Raw genomic sequence first — 22,150 nt, forward strand, 5'->3', positions numbered from 1 at the left:
ATTAACAGCCAAATGATTATAACTCTACATGCAAGTGTGTGTGTGCATCGGGGCGAGGTTGGTTAAGGACGAGAGACCATCCTGGAAATGAATATATTGTCTCTTGTAAATTGCATCCCTGTTACCAAATTGGCAATTTTGGTGATATACTTGTTAAAGGATGTAGAGGCAAAGAATGGAGTTCACTGGGAGGAACGTTGCACGGGTGAGGATACTGAGGTGCAAGAAAGTGTTTGGCTTGGGCCACACATCTAGACAGCATAGTTGAAACTCAAACGAGGTCTCTTGGCTGCCAGTTAAGTGGTCTCTCCATGGTGCCCCAGGGCTTTTCCTCTATGTATTTATGACTTTCATACAGTGCTTATTGGAAACTGAGCCTCAGGGCTTCATACTTATCTAGATATTTCCTCTTTCCTCCACTGCCTCGCTATCTCCCTGGGCACCCAAGGCTGCTTGTCTCCACAAAGGGTTGCAGGCAATGCTCACATTCTGTGGTTGTCCCTCCCACAATCGCTTGTCCCAGGAGCTCAGATCCAGAAGCCCAAATTTCAACTACGGGGAGGCTAGGGCATTTGGTGACCCTCAAAGCTTGTGCTCTGTTTTTCGTAATGACCTCTTCCTCCAGTCTCTATAGCTCCTTGGGTAACCTGTCTTAACTTCTGTCTGTCTTCACATGCTGGTAGCTGTGCTTCCCAATCTTTCATTAATTGGCTACATTCACAAATTTTGCAGTAGCCATATACATAGTGTATGCAGTGAGATCAACTGTTTTTTATTTTTTATTTATTTAAAAAAAAATTTTTTTTAACATTTATTTATTTTTGAGACAGAGAGAGACAGAGCATGAACGGGGAGGGGCAGAGAGAGAGGGAGACACAGAATCAGAAGCAGGCTCCAGGCTCTGAGCCGTCAGCACAGAGCCCGACGCGGGGCTCGAACCCACGGACCGCGAGATCGTGACCTGAGCCGAAGTCAGACGCTCAACCGACTGAGCCACCCAGGCGCCCCCAACTGAGTGTTTTTTAAACTAAATACATTTATTCGAAAACTTTATAGCCGTACTATAAATAGATAACCAATATCACTGGCCAATAAAAAGATGAACGCCAACAATGTTATTAAGTTCTAGCTAGATTCACTAGCGTGTTGAAGGCTCTAAAGTTGAGCCTTACTCTCTTTTTGTCAAAAAAGGTGATCAGCTAAAACCACAATGAGCTATCACCTGTTACAATGGCTATTATCAAGAAGACAAGAGATAACAAGCGTCCGCGAGGATGTGGAGAAAAGAGAACCCTCGCACACTGTTGGTGGAATGTAAATTGGTGCGGCCACCATGGAAAACAGTATGGAGGTTCCTCGAAAAATTGAAAATAGAATTACCACAGGATCCAGCAACTCCTTTTCTGGGAATGTAGCCGAAGGAAACAAAAACCCAATGTGGGGGAGATATCTGCACCCCCATGTTCATAGCAGCATTAGTTACAATAAGCAAGACATGGAAACAACCAGAGTGTCCATAGATGAATGAATGGATAAAGACGTTGTGTATACATATGCATTTAGCTGTGAAAAGGAAGATATTCCTGCCATTTGTGACAACATGGATGGGCCTTGAGGACGTTATGCTAAATGAATGAAGTCAGACAGAGAGAGAGAGACAAATACTGTATGATCTCACTTAAATGGGGAGTCTAAAAACCAACCAACCAACCAAGAAAACTAATGGTTAGTTTTTTAACTAATGGATGGTTATCCGACCAACCTAAAAAAACTAATCTCATAGAAAAAGAGATCAGATTTATAGTTACCAGAGGTAAGGGGGCTAGAGGAGGGTGAATTGGAGGAGGGTGGTCAAAAGGTACTTATAGTTATAAATAAGCACTAGGAACGTAATGTCTAATATGACAATAGCTAACACTTCTGTATGGTGTATTTGAAAGTTGTTAAGAGAGTAGATCCCCAGAGTTCCTATCGCAAGGAAAACCACATTTTTCTCTTTCTTTCTTTCTTTCTTTTTTCTTTTTTTTTGGCATTTTTTAAGGCGATGATGGATATTAACCAAACTATTGTGGAAATCATTTCTTTTTTTTTTTTTTTAACGTTTTTATTTATTTTTGAGACAGAGAGAGACAGAGCATGAACGGGGAGGGGTAGAGAGAGAGGGAGACACAGAATCGGAAGCAGGCTCCAGGCTCTGAGCCGTCAGCACAGAGCCCGACGCGGGGCTCGAACCCACGGACCGCGAGATCGTGACCTGAGCTGAAGTCAGACGCTTAACCGACTGAGCCACCCAGGCGCCCCAGGAAATCATTTCAAAATACACGGAGTCAAACCATCATGCTGTGTGCCTTCAACTTTCACAGTGTTGTACGTCAGTTATATCTCAATAAAAGTGGGAGGAAAGGATGATTTGCAAATGGTAGAGAGGTTGTAAAAGCAGACTTTTCAATGATAAATGACAAAACAATGCCTGGCAGAGTAAGTACTCAATAAAGGTTAACCCTTATTATTGTTACAAGAATGATGTCAAGGGAAAAAGAGGACCATTCCAAGATGTTTGAGAATCCATTTCGTCACCGTTTCCTGCGGACTGTAAACCTGATGCTAAAGGAATTCAAATCAAGGGAAAAGATCACTGAGAACCGGTATTTTCAGGAAAAGAATGATCATAACACCTTGCATTTCTAATGTGCTTTATTTCCCCCTCAGCTTGTGAAATTATATTCCATTTATGGTTTATGGGAAATATGAATAGGATTCATCACCAGAAGGAGAAAAGTCGGAAGAATACTGGCATCTCTATTTTGCTGAATTATTTATTGTTTCTTGCCGAGTAGCAGACTGCGTGCCTCTTGCCCTGCTATACATGGATTGGATTTGATTCTGTCCCCATGCAGTCTGGTGAGCTTATTTTAATAAGAACAACTTAATATTGCAATGATTCAGTGAAGCTTTTGCGTCCCTCTAGGACATTCCGCACTACACGCTCTGCACTAGCCTGGCTCTTCTGATTATTTTGGATGAGGAAACTAAGTTATCTTCCTAGCTTATGTGAGTAATCTTAGGATTGATATTTAAATTCAATCAGCGTGTGTGTGTGTGTGTGTGTGTGTGAAGTGCCAAGACACTATGCTGGGCACCTTCAGGTCCATTATTACAATTAATCTTCAAAATAATCTTATGAGGTAGGCATTATTCCTATAAACTTATTTAAGAGATAAGAAAGCCAAAGAGAGGTTAAGTAACTCACCCAGGGTTGCCAGGAAGCAAAATGTAGGAAACAAGATTGCCGGCTGATTTGTGATTGAGTCCATACTCATTTCTAGCATGCTGGGCTGCAGGAGGCTGTGGTTGGCAGCTGTCTGTCTTTCTTCCTCCTGGAGTCCTGCCTCTGTCTTTCTCTTCCCTCCTTTTCTCTTTCCCACCTATGCTTCCCTTCCTTCTGCTCTTCCTTCCTCCTTCCCTTCCTCCTTCCTTCTTTCCTTCCTTCCTTCCCTTCTTCCTTCCTTTTCTTTTTTTTTTTTTTAATGTTTATTTATTTTTTCAGGAAGAGAGAGAGAGCACAAGCAGGGAAGGGGCAGAGAGAGAGGGAGACACAGAATCCGAAGCAGGCTCCAGGCTCTGGGCTGTCAGCACAGAGCCCGACGCGGGGCTCAGACTCAAGAACTGTGAGATCGTGACCTGAGCTGAAGTCAGTCGCCCAATGGACTGAGCGACCCACGTGCCCCATTTCCTTCCTTTTCTGTACTTTTATTTTTGTAGATTGCTGTTTCTCAGCTACAACGTAAAGTAGCAGGGACATTGCATAAAATTGAATCAAGTTTGTCCTCTTGGTTATTCAACTATCCGTGGAAAATAGAAAAGAAGGCTGAGTCCCCATCACTGTGCCAGGCAGGTGGCAGGCGCCACCCATCCACGTTTCAGACCTTATTCCAAAGAGCAGTTCTCTGTGCTGGGCATTTTCAGCTCCACATTGCAGACAGGGAAGCAAGTCTTCAAGAGGCTCTATGACTCCCTGATTGTATAGCATCAATGAGTGGTGGAGTCAGAATTTGAAGACACATCTGCCCGACTCCAAATCCCATCTGTTCTTGGTTGCATTATTTCTCTTCCTAATTAAATATTAGTTCGGGCCAGAATTTGGACTGTAAGAGAGGCCTACTGAAGACCATTTAATGGGGCCCCCCGGGTGGTTCAGTCAGTTAGGCGTCCGACTTCGACTCAGGTCATGATCTCACAGCTCGTGAGTTCGAGCCCCGCGTCGGGCTCTGTGCTGACAGCTCGGAGCCTGGAGCCTGCTTCGGATTCTGTGTCTCCGTCTCTCTCTCTCTGCCCCTCCCCAGCTTGTGCTCTTTCTCTCAAAAATAAATAAGCATTTGAAAAATTTTTAAAAAAGAAAGACCATTTAAGAAGAGGCAGAGGAGAGACACTTACAGTGCTGGGATGTGAGCAATTCCTCCCTCGTTGGTACTAGATGACCTAAATGATGGAGATAATGTAAGGATTGGTCAGGACAAATGTGTCGGGCGGGCTGAACAATGAGAGCCATTGCATCTGGCCTGCCATGCACTGGCTGATTCGGGACTGCGATTTCCCTCTCCACTGACCTCCCGCCTTCCCTTAGGAGGATATGATGCTGTTCGCTTTCCATCCTAAATGATTGTGGTTCTGTGAGCTGTTAAGGAGTCAACATGTTCCAGGCTCCCATGTTAATGGCGTGGGGATTAAAACTAAGCGAAGCAAGCAAGCCTTTGACAATAAATGAGTCTATTGGAAGTGAGTAGTGAGTGCAGGAGGGAGTGCGTGTTTCTTGCTTGTTTATTGACTCTGATATTTTGGGCAAGTCTTTAAACTTTGGTTTGCCTCTGTTGTCCCTGCTATAAAATGGGAGATAACAGTAGCATGTGTCTCTTAACACGCAGAGGCGGTGAGAGGTTAATTACTTAATACCTCAAAAATTCTTCGGGCTCCACGGCCAGGTCCAGCAATCGGAAAGGTTTTCTTCCCAAACCTTATCAGAGTTCTCTCCTGCTTGCTGAGGCTCAAATCTTAGTGGAGAATAGAAGAAACAAAAAAGGAGGGTGAAAAAAGGAGAAGACTTGGGACAGGAGAGGTTCACAGGAAGTTGCTGTCAGGAACGTTTCGCGTTCTCTTAGATAAAGAGAAGCCTCCAAAAGAAGATGCAAGGAGTCTGTTCGCCCTTGTTTTGCAAACTTCTATGCTTCAACTACTGCTCTTTGGAGAGAAGTAGATAAGCTGTCGAAACGTGTTGAATGCCAGTGCTCCCATCGTCTGGGGGTGAAGAGCGTATTCGTTTTTGTAAATCTTTGAGTCTTCAGAGTAGACCCTGGTGCTTCCTGTCTCCCTGTGTCTCCCTCTCCCCTCATGTCATTGCTGGCCAGCGCTGGGGATATAGGCCACGCCTGAAGGGCAGAGCGTCATCAGCCCCACTGGCTAAATGCCCGGGGACTTTGTTCTGTGGGACAGTTTTTCACTTAAGGACAAAGTCAGATCTCCTGCGACAGACTCCTGAAGCCAAGGTCGGGCTCTGCATGGCCCCCCTCCCGCCACATCGTCCCCAGATTTCTACCCAGCCTGGAGACTGAAGGGTGAGGCAGAAAAAGAGAGCTGAATGCATTATCTTCTCTAATCAAAGGGAAACATATTTTGCTCTGAAGTTTTTGACGGTTTTTCAGACAGAATCAACAGCATTTTTATCACAGGACCCTATGAAGTCCCAGGTTTATTCCATTTTCACCTCTTACGCAGAGGATCCACCACTGTTTTGTCATAGAACGTGAGACAACACAGCAAAGACGCTTAGATACCCTCCCTCGCCACGGTTTTGCCAAGGTACTAAATACCTCCATGTTAAAGAGGTTTTGGCAAAATAATTTGATGTCTCTGATATTCACAGCATATGAACATCTGCGTTCCCACAGGGCCAGGTTTTTCACACTTGATCTTAGCCAAAAGGCCGAGAAGCGATGGGGCCAGGTTTTTCCTTATGACCAAGAACATTTCTTTTCTGTCCCTCTGTGGGTCCGTGGACAGTGCATCAGAGGGGGAATGGGTGGGATTTGTGGTAGTGGCGGGAATGGGGAGGGATTACATGGCTGACCCAGTATAGCATTCCTAGGTTCCCATTATATACTGGGAGTAGTGCTTCCTTCTGGCTGCTACGGAGTGAAAGGTATTTTTTCTCTCCGGCAGAAGAATAGGTTTATTAAGCCTTTTTTTTTTTTTTTTAATTGTTTTAAAGTATCATAGAAACCGTTTTTTTCCCCCTGCACAAGCTCTTTTTAAGAATTATTACAGGGGGAGCCTAGATGGCTCAGTCAGTTGAGTGTCCCATTTTTGATATTGGCTCAGGTCATGATCTTGCGGTCGTGAGATAGAGCCCAGTGTTGGGCTCTGGGCTGACGGCATGGGGTCTGCTTGGGATTCTCTCTCTCTCCCTCTCTCTCTCTCTCTCTCTCTCTGCCCCTCTCCCGTTTGCGTGTACACACTCACTCAAAATAAATAAATAAACTTAAAAAAAATAACTGCACTGTCAAAATTGTTTTTTTTTTAAAAAGAATTATTATGTTTCAGGCGTACAACATTATAATTCAACATCTGTATACATTATTAAGTTATCACTCCCCCCAATCTAGAGTTACCATCCATAACCCTATGACTGACCCCCCTTTATCCCTTTTGTCCATCCCCCAACTCCGTTCGCCTCTGGTAACCACCAATTTGTTCTCCGTACCTATGAGTTTGCTTTGTTTTCTCTGTTCATCTATTTTGTTTTTTTTTTCTTTTTAGATTTCATATATGAGTGAAATGGTACAGTATTTCTCTTTCTTCTTCTGACTTACTTCACTTAGCATAATATCCTCAAGGTCCATCTATGTGGTCACAAATGACAAGATTTCATTCTTTTTTATAGCTGAGTAATATTCCACTGTCTGTGTGTCTATATATAAATCACATCTTCTTTGTCCATTTGTCCACCAATGGACATTCAGGTTGTTTCTATATCTTGGCTATTGTAAATAGTGCTGCAGTATACATGGAGGTGCATATATCTTTTTCAATTAGTAGTATCATATTCTTAGGATAAATCCCCAGTAGTGGAGTAGTTGAATCATATGCTTCATTTTTTGAGGACTCTCCATACCGTTTGCCATAGTGGTTGTACCAATTTACAATCCCCGCAGTGTAAAAAGAATTCTCTTTTTTTCCACAGCTTCTCCAAAATTTGTTATTTCTTGGGGCACCTGGGTGGCTCAGGCGGTTGAGCGTCCGACTTCGGCTCAGGTCATGATCTCACAGTTCATGGGTTCGAGCCCCGCGTCGGGCTCTGTGCTGACGGCCTGGAGCCTGCAGCCTGTCTCAGATTCTGTGTCTCCCTCTTTCTCTCTCCTCCCTCGCTCATGCTCTCTCTCTTCTCAAAAATAAATAAATGTCAAAAAAAATTTTTTAAAAAACCTTGTTATTTCTCGTCTTTTTGATAATAGCCATTTCTAACAGATATAAGGTGATATCTCACTATGATTTGATTTGCATTTCCCTAATCAGTAATTGAAGATCTTTTCATGTTGGCCATATGTATGTCTTCTTTGGAAAAAATTATTCAGAGCCTCTGCCCATTTTTTAATTGAGTTGCTTGGGTTTTTTCGTTGCTGAGTTGTATGAGTTCTTTATATGTTTTGGGTATTTACCCCTTATCAGATATGTGATTTCCAAATATTTTCTCCCATTAAGTGGATTGCCTTTCATTTCGATGATGTTTTCCTTCATTGTACAGAAACTTGTTAGTCTGATGTAATCCTGTTTGTTTATTTTTGCTTTTCTTTCCCTTGCCTTTAGAGTTGAATCTACAAAAACATGCCTAAGACCAATGTCAAGGAGCTTATCCTGTATGTTTTTCTTTATGGTTTCAGGTCTTTAATGTAAAGTTAACTCTTTAATTCATGCTGAGTTAATTTTTGTGTATGGTTTAAAATAGTGGCTTAGTTTCATTCTTTTGCATATACCTGATCAGTTTTCTCAACACCATTTATTGAAAAGACTGCCATTTCTTCATTGTAGGTTCTTGGCTCCTTTGTTGTACATTAATTGTTCATATATGTGTGGGTTTACTTCTGGGCTCTCAGTTCTATTTCACTGATCTGTGTGTCTGTTTTTGTGTCAATATCAAACTGTTTTGATTATTAGAGCTTTGTAATCTGGTTTGCAATCATAAAGTACGGCACCTCTAGCTTTTTTCTTTTTTTTCAAGAGTTTTTTTTTTTTTTTTTTTTTTGGACTATCCAGGATCTTTTGTGGTTCCATACAAACTTTAAGGTTGTTTTATTACTGAGAAATATGCCCCTGGAGTTTTTATAGGATTGCATCTATAGATTGCTTTGGGTAGTGTGGACATTTTAATAATATTAATTTTTCCAACCCATGAAGACAGAATAGCTTTCCATTTACTTGTGTCTTCTTCAGTTTCTTTCCTCAGTGTTTTACAGTTTTTGGTGTATAGGTCTTTTACCCCCTTGGTTCGATTTATTCCTGGTATTTGATTCTTTTTGATGCTTTTGTAATTGGGATCATTTTCTCAATTGCTGTTTCTGATAGTTTGTTATTGGTGTATAGAAATGTTCCAGGTTTCTATATATTGATTTTGTATCCTGTGACTTTACTGAATTTATTAGTCCCGACAGTAGTTTTGGTGGAAGTATCATGTCATCTGTAAACAGTACTGTGTTATTCCTTTTCTTTTGATTTGTACACCATTTATTTATTTTTCTTGCCTAACTGCTTTGGCTAGGACCTCCAACACGATGTTGAATACAAGTGGCAAAGGTGGGCATCTTTGTTTTTATCCTGATCTTAGAAAAAAGCTGAAAGCTTTTCCCCACTGAGTATGATGTTAGCTGTGGGTTTGTCATGTATGACCTTTATTATGTTGAATTAAGTTTGCTTTATATCCACGTTGTTGAGAATTTTCATCATAAACAGATGTTGAATTTTATCTAGTGCATTTTCTGCTTCCGTTGAGGTGATCATATGATTTCTGTCTTTTATTTTGCAAATGTGGTGTATCGTGTTGATTGACTCGTGGATGTTGAACCATCTTTGCATCCCTGGAATACATTACAGTTAATCGTGGTCTATGATCCTTTTAATGGATTGTTTAATTTGGTTTGCTAATATCTCGCTGAGGGTTTTTGCATCTATGTTCATCAAAGATAGTGGTCTGTAATTTTCTTCCTTTTACTAATGTTTGTTTGTTTGTTTGTTTATTTATTTATTTAGTTAGTTAGTTTTGAGAGAGAGAGAGAGAGAGAGAATATGGGTGGGGGAGGAGTGCAGAGAGGGGGACAGAGAGTCCAAAGCAGGCTTGGTGCTGACAGCAGAGAGCCTGATGTGGGGCTTGAACTCACTAACCATGAGATCATGACCTGAGCTGAAGTTGGACACTTCACCAACGGAGGCAACCAGGCACCCCCGTAATTTTCTGTTTTTTTATGTTGTCCTTGTCCGTTTTTGGTGTCAGAGTGATGCTAGCCTCATAAAACGAGTTTGAACATTCCCTCCTCTTGAGTTTTTTTGCAAGAGTTTGAGAGAATAGGTATTAAACCTACTCTGAATGTTTGAAAGAATTCACCTGGGTTCTGGGCCTTTGTTGGGAGATTTTTGTTTGTTGGAATTTTTGTTTGTGGAGATTTTTTATTACTGATTTGATGTCCTTACTAGCAATTGGTATATTCAGATTTTCTATGTCTTCCTCATTCAGTGTTGGAATATTGTATATTTCTAAGAATTTATCCATTTCTTCTAGGTTGTCCAAATCATTGTATAATTGCTCGCAGTAGTCGATTTCTGTGGTATAGCTTCTCTTTCATTTCTGAATTTATTTGAGCCCTCATTCTTATATTCCTGGCAAGTGTAGATAAAGGTCTGTCAATTTGGTTTCTCTTTTCAAAACACCAGTTCTTTGTGTCATTGATCCTTTCTGTTGTCGTTTTCGTCTCTAGTCATTTATTTCTGCTTACTCTTTATTATTTTCTTCCTTCTATTTTTTTTAAATTTTTTTTAATGTTTATTTATTTTTCAGACAGAGAGAGACACAGCATGAACGGGGGAAGGGCAGAGAGAGAGGGAAACACAGAATCGGAAGCAGGCTCCAGGTTCCGAGCCATCAGCCCAGAGCCCTACGCGGGGCTCGAACCCGCGGACCGCGAGATCGTGACTTGAGCCGAAGTCGGATGCTTAACCGACTGAGCCACCCAGGCGCCCCTTTCTTCCTTCTATTAATGTCGGGCTTGGTTTGTTCTTCTTTCTCTAGTTCCTTTAGTTGTGAAGTTAGATTGTTTATTTGAGATCTTTCTTGTTCATAGAAACCTTCTTAAAACTCCCCAATGGGAAGTCAGACTGCCGCTTACAGGACCCACCTCAGGAGAAGTCTCCCCCTTGTCCTAAGCTTTGTGGGTAAATGCTGGCCAAGAGCATCTGCATGCTAAAGTTGCCAGAGAACGAAGCAGTTGACCTCTGGCATTTGTTTTGCAACTAACAAAGAACCAGGGGAAACTTTTCTGAAATGTTTGCTTCAGGGTACAGTGATGAAACTACCGTTGGCTTCTCTTAGAAAATTTGTTATATCTGACAGCAGAAAAATAGCTCCTTTTGATTATAAAAAAAAATGAAGGAAGACTTTTATAAGGTCAGTAATGGGCAAAGTGATGACTTTAGCCTTTTTTCCTTGCAGGTGGTAGCAGGTACCCTGGCGGGAATGGCAGAGCCCGCCTGACTCGCAAACAAACCAGACTCCCCACCACCCCCCACCCTAGCCCAGCTGGGTAAGGTATGAGCATGGGTGAGGCAGAGAACATCTTGGACAGTAGACATCATATACCAAATAGGGCTTTAGTGCCAAATAGCCTCGAACATTTCTTTCCTAGAAATGATTTCATTAGAAGAGAACAACTATGGGGCGCCTGGGTGGCTCAATTGGTTATGTGCCTGACTTCAGCTCAGGTCATGATCTTATGGTTCATGAGTTCGAGCCCCACGTCGGGCTCTGTGCTGACGGCTCGGAGCCTGGAGCCCGCTTTGGATTCTGTGTCCCCCTCTCTCTCTGCCCCTCCCCCACTTGTGCTCTGTCTCTCTCTGTCTCTCAAAAATAAATAAACATTAAGAAAATTAACAAAAGAGAAAAGAACAACTGTGATGAAATAGGAAATAAGCATTTTAATAGAAACTGAAGGTAAATTAAGCTTAAATTAAATCATCAAGAATGATTGAACAATAGTGGAAAAGGAACAAGATTATACCTCGGTGGTCCTCACTTTTTGCATTTAAGTCCTTTCAAAACATCATTTTTCTTAGCGTGGCCGCAACTGAAGAAGCTTTAGGATTAAATGAAAAGCGGGACTCGTGAGTGGAAATGTACGTTAATATTTTCATGTCAGGTGCCACACGCTTAAAGTAAATCTTTTCAGGTTACGAGGTAACTATAGGACTCCCCACTCACTTGGCGGCACATAGCCTAACTGCTGGCAATATATCAAGGAGAAAATAAACTGCTTCTTGAATTCCAAACCCAAACTGGTCATTAGAGGGCAACACCATAGACCCAGAGCCTGAACTTCTTGTCCTGCGGAAGACCAGGGATGATACGATATCTAGAATTGGAGTGCCGAAGAGCTTGGCCATTTCTGCAGGCTGCGGTTGGGACCCTGTCTCTCACCGGTGGGTCCCAGTGTCTGGCCTGCTCGACAGACCTGTCACAGCCTGGGTGGGTCCATGATGCGGGGTGAGCAGAGGTAGCCATGCTTCTTAAGCTGGTGCGTAGCATAAGCCCTGAGTATGCCCACCAAGGGATGAAAGATGAAATAATTAGAAACGGGGCATTTTCCCAAATGCTTCCAGGGAGCTTTGCTCTCTTCACCTGGGGACATAGGTTAATGCAGTTTTCCAACCAGCTGCACAGCACAACCCAAACCCTGGCCTTTTAAGGACTCAGTGCTCACGCAGACAATAGATACGGGCACCTCGGGAAATACTTCGAGGTAATAGACCTCATTTAGGAAAAAAAATTAAGAGAACATCTAACTATCTCTGAAGTGTTGATATGGAAATCCCAGTGTAATGTTATATTACTTTTTTTTTTTTTTTCCTGATTCCTATTTGGATAGACTCCAATACATGCAGCAAGAGTATAGTCCTACTTTAGCTTCAGGAGAGACTTGAGGAGCCCAGAAGACAAATAATCGCTACTTGGGGGGTCATGTCTTTTGGGCGGCCCTCTGGATTGAGGTCAGTTGTCACGGAGGAGACCAGAAAGGCAGAGTAGGCTGCTTTGCTTTTGGAAAGTGAAGCTAATTACTCGGTTGCGTTGTGTAATGTGTGTTGTTATGTGATCTCCTTTCTGAGTCGACGTGTACGTATTTGTGGTTTTATGCATATCTATTTAACCTGGGGAAACAGCAAATGCAACGTGCAATGGGAAGTCCTCAAATCTTGGGCTCCGTTTCTAGCTCCTTTTGACTTTATAGAATGACCTTTTTGCTGGACATCGACACAGGCTGTTTGCCCGCTGTTCCAGTACGTTATGGGTAAAGCTAATAAAGTATAATCACAACGCCCTGAAAATGTCAAGTTGCTGCCCCTTGGGCCTCTCATAACTATTCTCATCCGCAAAATGGAGCTGGTAACTCTGCACCCTGCCTTCCCTGCACAGATGTTGGGAAGCTGGGCTAAAGCACATCTGTAGAGCAGTTTTGGATTTTGGAACATGGGAACAATAAATGACCATAACAGCTATTTATCATGCAAGAAGGGATGACGATATAGTCTATATTTCAAGCCCCACTTCTCTCATCCCCTTGAAAATAGTTTTGCATGATTGAAGCCATTAGTTAAGGAAGACTAAGTGTATGCAATGCAGAGGAAGGCAGGGGATTATGACCCAAAACGATGCCACCTAGGTGAAAAGTAACTCCGAAAGGATGTGAAAGTGAATATTCATGAGCTGAAATGATCAACATAGCTTCACAAATGAAAAGAATGTTACTGAGTCTGATGCAGGATAAGAGACGTATGGCAGGTACCAAGAATTTACGACTCATCTTGGCAGTGACCCGAGGCAATGTAACTGGGGTCTGCTTTGGCACCTTTCCTGGGTCCAGGATGATTTTGCAGGTCTTAGGAAGCAGAAAATTATGTCCTGAGGAAAGATCACAGAATTCAACAAAGGTTAAATCCTCGGGGGTCATGGAAAATATCTGTGTAGACCGACTGGTTAATATTTTGATGGAACACTTTTTCTTTTGGTGTCCACCCGAGAAAAGGCTCAGCAATTGTTTTCACGCAAGTGAGTAATCTCTGGGGAGAGGCCATGCTAAAAAATGGTAAAAATCAGTCGTTTTATCTCTCTGGAGTTCATGTCTCATTTAGATAGTCCTCAAATATATGCAAAGTAAGAATATTTGTATTTAATGTACCCAACTTGGTGCCTTGGATGCAAAATGGTGTCTGTCCTCAAGAGGCTTACAATTAATAGGGGATTTAAGACTCCTACAATTCTTAACTCCTCTAATTAAATTAATGTTCTCTCCTGCTCTTTTCCCCCAACCCCACTGACTTGATCAGAAGTCCGACATCATTCTCTTAAGCCTCTCTCCCGTGTACCCGGAACCTTTGGAAGGCCCTTCTGTCACTGACTGCCTGGGTCTCTCCCTTGACTGCCACTGCCCCTGCCATAGCTCCTCGCTGCCACATGGTGCCACTGTTGAATGCTGGCATAGGCCAGAGTGGCTTTTTTCAGGAGGGTAAATCCTAGCTGATACCACTTCTTAAGAGTTAGGTCTTGACTGTTCTCCTCACTGGGTTCCTTCCTAGACGACCGGCCTTTGTGCCCAGTTCTTTGGGTTATGCACACAGTCCTTTCCCCACTCAGAGGAGCTACGCTGGGAAGTCCCAGAGTCCGTGCACTGCTGGACTCAGAGACACTTCCCTCTTCGAACCCTGGGAACCCACTTCAGAAGATGGCCACTTTTCCTTTCAACCTAGAAACACCAGGTATTCTTAACAGTCCTTCCATTCATTCCCTACTTCCCTTTAATAATCGCCTTGGCTCTAAGATATTCCCACACCTCAGAAGCATAAAGCGACTGCTTTCTGTCACTTATGGGCAATGTCTTCTCTACCTCAGGGCGGATCGCCCTCTGAAGAACGAGCAGGAATCAGCCCCAGCTACCGTCGCTGAAGTAGTGAAAAAGTAAAACAATCTGTATCTTCAATAGGACATACAAAGAATTCATTAAAACTAGGCAGAATGCAGTAACTGATAGGAGAATTACAAAGAAATAGCGGTGGTGAGTTACCAAGAACGCAGATCAGAAGACATTGGTGTCAACCTGGAGTAATCTGGGCAGACCAGCTGGGGGACGCAACACTTGTGCCAGTCCTTGGCATACAGTAGGATCTCGACAGGTGAACGTGGTAGGGAATGGTATTGCAAATAGAGAAGGTAGGATAAGTCAGTACACAGAAGTAGAGGAAACCCGTGTCATGTTTGATGACCAATGGTGTGGGGGGCGTGGTGGTGGTGGTCGGGAGTTTTGTGAACTACAGTGCGGGGGCACCACAAAGGGGAGACATGGGAGATTGAAGCCTGGGGCTCAGAACACCCCGCTAAAGGATACACACCCTAAAAAGACCAGCGCTCCGTTTACCTTTCCCATCGCCATATCTCTTCTTGATCAGCTCAAGTCCCTTGCCAATCAACGAATCAACAAAGAAACCGGAACAGTCAAAAACAAAAGTTGAAATCAAGTTGTCTTGATGTGGCCAATCTTACATTTTTGTTAAAAACAACACCAAGATTCCCAAAGAAAAAAGTTGAACACGTAGCTTTAGGAAAGGCGAAACAGAATGTTTGGGGAATTTCAATAAGCCCCTGCATTAAGTCTACTCTTCTCCATTTTCAAACCAGTTTTGAGTTGGGTAAAGAGTCAATACTTCACTGTTGCGTCCTTGAACTGAGTCCTTTTAGTTTTCAGAAAGAGACATTTGGAAGAAAATGACACAGAAATGTCTTCCTCAAACCACCTTGTTGAAGTTTCTCCAGGGACCAAAGCAGATGATTTGTAAATTCCTTTACTCTTAAAATAAAAGGCATTTTCATAAAAGGAAAGGTGATGGCACACCAACACCTACTCAGGAGGGAAAATAGTCACAGTGAAAATGTCATTTATTCTCTACTTCACGGGGCAAAACTGTCTTGCATTCAAAAGCCTCCTAAGAGGAAGACAGCGTTTGTAAGTACAAATAAAAACCCTTTCACAACATTTTTTTGAGAGTTGTAGGAATCAAGACTTGCACAGCGATAATGGCGCCAACTTTGTAGAGGTCTGTAAACTTTTCAGTATACTTTCCCACCCCAGCTTCTCATTTATCCGTCACTACAGTCTCATGGAAGGAGGGAAAGCGTGGACTCTCAGCTGTGTCACAGCTGACAAAGCCAAGGCCTTGAGTGGCAATAGACTGAACCAGTGTTATCAGTAAGGGGAATAGGAAGGCAGATTTGGAGATTGGGTCTCTGCAAGCTTACCGAGGCACATTCTTTCCTCTACTCCTGGCAGACTGCTCCTTGTTGGACAGAAAAATTCCCTGTGGAAGGTGGGTTGTTGTTTTTTTTTAAGTTTTCTTTTTATTTTTTTATTTTTACTTATTTATTTTTAATATGAAATTTATTGTCAAACTGTTTTCCATACAACACCCAGTGCTCATCCCAACAGGTGTCCTCCTCAATGCCCCTCACCCACCCACCCCTCCCTCCCACCCCCCATCAGCCCTCAGTTTATTCTCCGTTTTTAAGAGTCTCTTATGGTTTTCCTCCCTCCTTCTCTAACCTTTTCTTTCCCCCCTTCCCCTCCCCTATAGTCTTCTGTTAAGTTTCTCAGGATCCACATAGGTGGGTTTTGTGTCTTAACTATCTTTGGATGCTTCCATGGTGCCTTCCACATAATAGGTGTTCAATAAATGTTAATTTATTAAGTGCTATAAATCCTGAAGTCTAAAAGGCTCTAAATTAGACTTTCAAAGCTTTCTGTGCCCCTTACACATTTTTATAAAAAAAAAAAAAAAAAACGAAAAAGAAAAACCTTTGATTCCTTAATCTGGCAATTAAGAAAAAAACTGTTTGTTGATTTAATCCCATAGGATATTTGGAAACAAATATTGAGAGCGAGAAGGAGGATGAGGGTTACCCTTTAAATAAACAGCAATAATGAATGGCTCTAGAGTACAATTCAGTCTCTTGTTGACATACATCTGCTCCTTCTAGCTCATGGGTTTGAAAATGACCTTTCTTAGCAAGATCTGGAAATGAATAGTCTTCTTTTTTTCCAACCAGTTCCTGTATTTCCTGACGTCAGTTGCCATGTGTCCTTTGACAAATGAGTTGCGGGAGTGTGCACCCCCCCCCCCCCAAAGAACACTTTCTCCTGCATTTTTCACTCTTGTTTACATGACCACTTTTTCGTCTTTGCCAAGTTGGGTGTTAAGATGATTCATCCCCTCAATAATTGTGGAATGGACAGGCTTTTGCAGGATTTTTTTTTTTTTTGAGTGGTTATAGGGTAGAGGAGAGGGGATTTGGTGGGCCAAGAGCTTATCTTAGGGAATGGGCTACTCGATGTCTGCATGGCAAGATACCAGGAGGCTGGGTTTTCAGTAGCAACAGTGATGAGCGCCGCAAAGCTGTGCCTGTTTGAGACTCCAATTAACATCGGCCCTGAACATCCACCTACTGTCATAGCCTTAAACTAAGCATCACCAAAGTTTCTACGGTTTCTAGAGTTAGTCATTATTTTTTATTTTAAAGTTTATTTTTAACAGGCCAAAAGCTTTTTTTTTTTTTTAATGGCAATAAAGTCACTAGCAAAAACTGTTAAAGAAAGAGAAGAAACACAAATGACCAATATTAGAAATCACGTCTGAGGCATTCTTTACAGAGCCTGTGGATGTTAAGAAGGATTTCATGAAATACATTGGTCAAAAAATTTGACTACAGAGATCAAAATGCACAATGGTTTGGAGGGGAGATGGGGGAAGTAGGGGATGGGGATTTAAGAGCACACTTACGATGAAACAAAATAAAATGACTTAAAAATGCCCAATGTTTAAACTGATTTACATAAACTAACAGACTATAACATAAAACAAAACTCTTATATCTAAGAAACTAAATAGAACCAATAATTCATTTTTAAATACAGTGTATTTTTTTGAGAGAGAGAGAAAGAAAGAGTGAGAGAGTGCATGCACGCTCGAGTGGGAAAGGGGCAGAGAGAGAGAGAGACAACCCCAAGCAGCCTCCATGCTGTCAGCACAGAGCCTGAGAGGGGTGTGACCCCACAAACTGTGAGATCATGACCTGAGCCGAAATTAGGAGTCGGATACTTAACTGACCGAGCCACCCAGGCGCCCCAATAATGCATTTATTTTTAATAGAATTGGTCATGAACATTATAGGAAATTTTGAAAAAGTGGAAGAACACATTTATGCCAACCTCTCTACCCAAAACAGTTTGAAAACATTTGTTGTGCTCATTTTTTTAGGCGTAGATACTGAAGTTTCATACAAGGTTGTTATCATGCTGTGTAAATGATTTAGTTAATTGCGATTAGATGCCTACATCTGGAGATAGAGGCTCAAAGAACGTAACGTTCTTGCTCTCCTTGCTCCTAATGCATAAATCTGGTTGCCTCTCCCAGAATAGATTCCTAGAAAATCTATTTCTAGGGAATCCAAGAGAGGAAGCCTCTCTTGGGATAGATTCCTAGGGAGGAAACTCTGGGGTCACAGAGTATGTGTTAAGGGGAAGCAAATTTAAACTAGGGTGTGGAGAGGAAAATTTTCCTTTTCACCCACTTACCCTCCATTTAGTTTATCAACTAATTTATTTGTTGGTGGTTTCCTGCAACCACCATGCGATCAACTCCCAAGGAAAGCCCCGGGTGTGTAACCTAGAGCAGTTGTTGGGGGCAGGGTTGACTGGGACCGAAGGAATCCTGGGCCTGCAGAGCGAGACTAGAGTCGTTTCACCTTGGAATCTCTGTGTCCCGGAGAGCCACTCAGCAGTGCAGACGACATGAGAGGCACATGGGCAGCCCTGGCTGTGGAGGGTTGATTTGAAGATTTTAAGTGTCTGATCTTGGGCACTCTTACCCATAAAGAAGTCCAGTGTCACTCCTTCTGTGACTTTGGTTTGGGCAGACACAGTTGGTTCCTTCAACTTCCTGGCACCATAATCAACCGAGGACTTACTCTCTTTCTTCCTGTTCTTGTAGAGTCTGTACCGTCTGGTGGGAAAGCCATATCTGCAATAGCCACAGCCAAATAAACGTATTTCTCTAAGCTGTTAGGTGAGGTGTTAGGGAGGAAGAGTACAGGGTGACCTGAAAACATACAACAAGGAAAATCGTTTAGCCTCCCCATTCTTCAGAATACAGCTCAGTGGTAACTTCCTCGGGAGTGGAGTGGGCTGGAAAGGTCATCCCAAGGAAGTTACCACTGACCTGTATTCTGAAAATGGGGAGGAATTAGAAGGTAAAGGTGGTGTGGGAAGGAGGGTGTAGAGATGTTCCTGATAGATGGAGCAGGAGGTGTGAAGCTAAACCACAAAGAAGCAGGTCATTACTTCTGCTGGTCACGTACGCCCGGTTGGCTTGGCCAATGGGCAGAGTATGAGCTAGGAAAATAGGGTGACCAGCTCATTTCGGTTTTGACATTAGAAATCCCATGTGCCAGGGAGCTCCTCAGTCCCATAGAGACTCAGATAATTGGTCACCCTGAAAATACCCTCTGCCTAAAACAAAGAAACCTTCTGAGTGTCAAACGTTGTTTGGTTCAGCCTTGTCCTGCTCTGTCTATGGACCTTTACTAGGATATCAGTACTTTTGGGATAAGGCCACATAGTTAGCCACTCACTTTTTGATATCAGCTGGCTTATTTTTTTTTTTAATTTTTTTCTAATGTTTATTTATTTCTGAGGCAGAGAGAGACAGAGCATGAGTGGGGGAGGGTCAGAGAGAGAGGGAGACACAGAATCAGAAGCAGGCTCCAGGCTCTGAGCTGGCAGCACAAAGCCCGATGCGGGGCTTGAACTCACAAACCGTGAGATCATGACCTGAGCCGAAGTCGGTCGCTCAACCGACTGAGCCACCCAGGCGCCCCTCAGCTGGCTTATTTAAAATCTAAATTCTTTACCAGTTATTGTCTGGCCAGTGTGGTTACAGTGAGACCTGGAAGAGAATGGAAACCTGGAAGAAAATGTTTTTATTTTTATTATTTTTTTTAATGTTTATTTATTTTTGAGAGACAGAGACAGAGCATGAGCAGAACAAGGGCAGAGAGAGAAGGGGACACAGAATCCGAAACAGGCTCCAGGCTCTGAGCCGTCAGCACAGAGCCCGACACGGGACCTGAACTCACGGACCATGAGATCATGACCTGAGCCGAAGTTGGATGCTTAACGGACTGAGCCACCCAGGTGCTCAGAAAATGTTTTTAATACCCAGAGGAAAAAATAAGGGAGTGATGAAGACATGTTTGGCCTATCTCATTAATTTGTCCGTGACTCGGTTACCTTAGGCCCCTATTTCATAGATACATGACTCGTATCTATGAAATGGGAATAGTAGGAACTCTTGTTCATGTAAGGAGTCACAAACATAGTGGACCCACGGAACTCTTGGTTAATGCCATGTGATGGCAAGGACCTTCGTGTTCTGTTCCCAGCTGCAGGGAAAGCCCCCTCCCAAATTTCTCTTGGTATCCATTTGTGAGAAGCAAGTTGTAGCTGAAACAGTGACAATAAGGGTCTTCCTGCATTTTCGGGAGCCTGAGGGCCAGTCTTACATGAAGCTCCAAAGAGGGCCTTTGTTTCTACAGGACTCGTGAAGCATTTTCACTTGTATTAATCACCTTAGAGCTCTACAGAAAGTCAAGGGAACTTAACAATGGCCAACATTTGTTTAGCACTCATTCTGTGACAAGTTCTGTCCTGCTTTAATTGAACCATGTCATTTAATCCTCAGAATAATTCAATGAGGCAGGCATTACTACCACTCAGCTTACTTATGAGAAGGCGAAGCCCGGAAAGCTTGAGTGCCTCATCCGAGGTCATATGGTTATTACATGCTGCAGTCAGGAGTTGAATCCAGACACAGTGGTGTTACCACACCCACTTTACAGTGGAATGTACTTGGGGCCTATGGAAACCCTTGGCGCTTTAGAGGGGCCAGACCTCAGGAAACCCAGGGTCCCTTATGTTAGAAGGGAACTCAGATACCACTCCCCCCCCATACCCCGCCTTTCGTTCAGGATGACATCTGCCTTTTGTTTTATATAAAGCACCCAGCTGCCAGGTTAGGGAAAATCAACCCAAATTTCATTGGAAGAGGAAGTGAGGAGGAAAGGCTCTGGAAAGAGGAAAAGAGAGGGCAATTCCTGCACTTGAAGATGGGACAGCATAGACCCAAGAGACGGTAGGCAAAGTAAGGCTGGCCTATGGCTGTACAGCAGAGGGGATGTGACCTGGAATGGGAGCAGTGGACTTAAAGAAAATCACTGAGGCAGGACATATAATCAATGGTTTCACCCAATGTCTGGAGGTTAATTCAGATGGACATAGCTCCCCTTCCTCCCCTTTGCTGATCAGTGGATGAGGGAAGAACTTGGTAGAGCCTTGGGTTAGGAGGGAACTTGATTCCAAAACTTTGGAGTTCAGGAGTACAAGAGAGTGACTGTATTCCTGAGTTTGGCAAGAATTTAGCCTGCAAATCTGGTAGGTCATATCCTCCCCTGCCCTGCCCCCAGCCCCTTCAGTGAAGTCTTTCTGGAAATTTGCTGTCCAGGCATGGCTTCTTTATCACAGGAAAGCTCTCTTGCTTTTCTTAGTCTGAGCATTTGGTGGTTGCTTAGACTCGACAATCTTTAATATTAGCCTACCTGACTCTAATGAAGGAGATAAACCTTGAGGAAGAAAAAGGAGAAGTTGTTTTGACATGAGCTGTATAATATACTGGGTACAATTTGGAGACTAGCTACTGTTGTAAATTATGCACACGGCAAATCAAGAGTTGGACGTGTAGCCACTTAGAGAGTCCCGATGGATAAATATTTGGTTCACCTTCTGTAGCTATCTTCTGGGTTCTGACTTCCATTAATAAAAGATATATGAGCAAATGCCCAACCTCTGCTCAGTTTAGCCACTTGTAGACTGGGTAAGATAGCACTATGTTTTCAGGTGAAGTCAATCCCTCTGTCCCCACAGGGTTAACTTATTTGTCCAAAGTAAACTCTCAGAAGCATAATAAAAGTCTGTGTTCCAGGTTTACAGACTCGAGGTCCTAAGGACTTCAGAGAGCATTTGATTGCTGCCAGGAGGCACCTACTAAGAGTTCCCCAAGTGTTTTCTGGGAAGAAATGCCTCATCATTTAGGGAGATGCCCCATTAGGATGCTTTTGCCCTTTGCTCCTTTCCTTAGTTTTTCTTTTCTCTTCTTCCTTTTTTGAAAGAAGCTAAGCGAAGTGGTTTTTTGCATTCTTCCTCAGTGTTGCTTACCTGCGTGCTCGTTGGGAAAAAGGCGAGAGAGGCGGGGGAAGCTTAAGTGGAAACAAATGTGAAGGTGACCGTTGGCGGGTGCCGTGGAATGAAATTCCAGGAGGCAGACAGGCGGCCCGTCCAGGGACAGCGGAATCCGTTGAGAACAAGCATTAGCTCTGACATTTGGATAAAGAATTGTCAGGATTTGCTTTTCTATTTTTTACCCCTCTGCCAGGATTGTGTGATTCGTCATTAAGCCCTTACTTTCTAAACACCTACTGTGTGCAATGCGGTACAGCTTTCTGGGCACTGCAGGGGACCCCGTCTCTCCCCAGCAGAAGCTTTGGTATAGTCAAGGGTTTTATTTCCTTTTTTTTTTTTTTTTTTTTTAAATAATGTTGTGTGGTCTTGAGACAGAGTGAATAGTTCAGCTAATAAATTCCTGAGCCCCTTCAGCACAGAGGTGAGAGCCCCATCACTCACACGTGCCTCTAACTCTTGACCTATGTAGCCTTTTGCCTCACTATAGCAGAGCCTCTTTATATTAATAC

The 22,150-nt window shown here is 43.0% G+C and overlaps 1 non-coding gene across 1 annotated transcript; it reads right to left on the minus strand.

Annotated features, from left to right (window-relative positions):
• Nucleotides 1–918: 918 nt before the first annotated feature.
• Nucleotides 919–1,003, minus strand: TRNAR-UCG (transfer RNA arginine (anticodon UCG)). The gene has a single exon. It is a non-coding gene; the product is annotated as a tRNA-Arg (tRNA).
• Nucleotides 1,004–22,150: the final 21,147 nt, after the last annotated feature.

Source organism: Panthera uncia, chromosome B1, assembly GCF_023721935.1.
Source record: "Panthera uncia isolate 11264 chromosome B1, Puncia_PCG_1.0, whole genome shotgun sequence".
Taxonomy (NCBI): Eukaryota; Metazoa; Chordata; class Mammalia; order Carnivora; family Felidae; genus Panthera; species Panthera uncia.